We start from the raw sequence: 2582 nt of genomic DNA on the forward strand, positions 1-2582 counted from the left end.
GTTGGGTCACCTTTCTTTGGGATAGGAACAAATATTGATCTCTTCCAGTCAGTTGGCCAAGTGGTCGTTCTCCAGATTTCTTGGCCGAACTTGGTGTGCACGTCCAGGGCAGCATCTGTTAACTGAAATATGTCAATTGGTATACCATCTATTCCTGGAGTCTTATTTATATGCATATATATATAATTTCTAATACCACATAAGGTTTTATCTAATGGAATCAGAGAAATTAAAGCATCACAAGACCAAGCAGGATAGAGCTAATTTAAGCTGTAATCTTGTTGATTTATGCTTTTTTAAAAAATGCTTTGCCTCAGGTAACCCTTTTTTGTACCAATTACAGATGACATTTGGGCTTGGAGTGTAATGTTTCTGGTATGAGTAGAAGCTCATGTGGATCAGATGTCTAGTGATACCTTCAAACCTCCTCAGCCCAATTTTCCTCTGATTCCAGGCACAGTCCAAGTGAAGTGTCTTTTTGCAGACTTCCATTCTCTTTATGTTACCAGTGTCTCATTTAAGCAGGGCTGTGCATCCCTGGTTTTCTGCCTTGGGGCTTGTCTGAGTCTGTGGTGTGAATGTCTGGCAGAGCCCTATGAACACTCATGAGTATGTGGGTGGTGGTAGGAATGGGAATCGGTTGACTGTAGGGCACGCCTCCACCTTCAGCCAATAGCAACTGGCATTTAGTGAATAAATGCTTCCCTTTTTCATCTCTCAGTTGACATGCTTTACAATTCATTCTAAATAAATCCTAGGAGATCCCTGGAGGATTGGGCAGGATGGAGCATCTGTTACCTACATGTTGGCTAACTCAATAAAACATTTGTTTTTTTAAAAGTCTTTTTTTGGAAAAAAGGGAATATAACATATAAAGAAGATCTTAATCTTAAATAGTTTTGTGAATATTTAAATGTATATTCGGCCTGTTGATAACATCATAATAAATAGAAAAGAGATTGAAATTATTAACTATTTCAGTTTGCTTGGCTCTACACACAACACTCATGGCACCAGCAGTCAGGAAATCAAAATACGAATTACATTAGGAAAATCTGCTGTCAGGGACTTCTTCAGAGCACTGAAGAGCAGCAATGTCAGCAGAGAGACTACGTTGTGCCTGATCTAGGCCATGATCTGAGCAATTATGTATCAGGAAGCTGAACAACAACTAAGAATGACTGAAGAGTGGATGCCTTTGAATTGTGGTGCTGGAGGAGAGTATTGAACAACCCGTGGACTGCCAAAAGAATAATCAGGTGTGTCCTGGAGAAGGGGAAACCAAGCTGCTCTTTGGAGGCAAGGATTTTGAAGCTCTTTCCCATGTATTTTGGGCATGTTGTCAGGAGGGACTAGTCTTTGGAGATGGACATCATAGTTGGAAGGGTGGAGGAACAGCACAAGAGAGTAAGATCTGGGATGAGATGGATTGATACAGTAGTTGGGGTAATGGGTGTAGATGTGTTGGAGACAGTGAGATTAGCTCAGGATGGGGCAGAGTTCTGAGCTATTGTTACTGTGAGTTATAGTCCACTCAATGGCATATAAAGACAACAACAAAAACATTCATGAAACCATCACCTAGATAAAGATTTAGACTATTTGAAGCAATCTTATATTCTCTGTGATTACAGGTATTTTTAATATTTCATACAAGTAGATTCAGACTATACATAGTTTTGGAAGGCCAGTTATATTTGCACACAATATTACATAGAGGAAATGTCATCCATGAAAGGGACATTATTTTTAAATGTGATTTGTTCTTTTTTCATTGCTGTATAATATTCATATTTTACCATGCATTCTCATATCAACTTCCTCAGCTTACTGTTTTACTCTTCTTGTTCTTAACTCCTGTTTTCTGGGGTCAAACCCAAAAGAAAGGGCCTACATTGATTTCTCCTTTCCTTTCTCTTAACGATCTTTCAAGCTCCCAGAGCAGCAGGGTTGTTTTAAAGAATATGGGCACATCAATTCATCAAGACATGGATGTTGTGTTTGGGGAGAACAGGGCTGTGAATTAGGAGTTAGGGATTCTCATTCAGTTCCACCTTGATGTCTTGGGCTTCTCTGACTCTTGGTGTGAACGACTCTGAGAGTCTTCTTATCCCTCTTGCATGTAGACAGTGGTAGTGATAAAACAAAATAAACACGTCATTGGGCAACCTTCAACCAACAGGTATTGAGATGCAATGGATCAATGCTTAGAGTTCACCCGAGGGAAGCTACTTTTTTAAAAAAAAAAAACAAAACTCAGAAGCTCAAGTTTTATAAAATATGAAGTTATTTGAGATATATTTTCATATCTTACTTTTGTGATTCAGATTTGCATTTAAAAATGAGTCTTTTAGGGAATATAATGTTTAATTGGGAAAATCTGCTATTAGGGATTTCTCCAGAGTACTGAAGAGTAACAATGTTAGTCTAGAGACTAAGGTGCTCCTGATCCAGCCTATGTTGTTATTGTTGTTATGTGCCATCGAGTCGCCTGCGACTCATAGCGACCCTATGTAAAACAGCCCTAAACTCCGCTCTGTCCTGTGCCAATCGCATTGTCTCTGACACTCCCATCCCAATTA

Source organism: Elephantulus edwardii, unplaced genomic scaffold, assembly GCF_000299155.1.
Source record: "Elephantulus edwardii isolate Elephantulus edwardi_28Jun2011 unplaced genomic scaffold, EleEdw1.0 scaffold00022, whole genome shotgun sequence".
Classification (NCBI taxonomy): domain Eukaryota; kingdom Metazoa; phylum Chordata; class Mammalia; order Macroscelidea; family Macroscelididae; genus Elephantulus; species Elephantulus edwardii.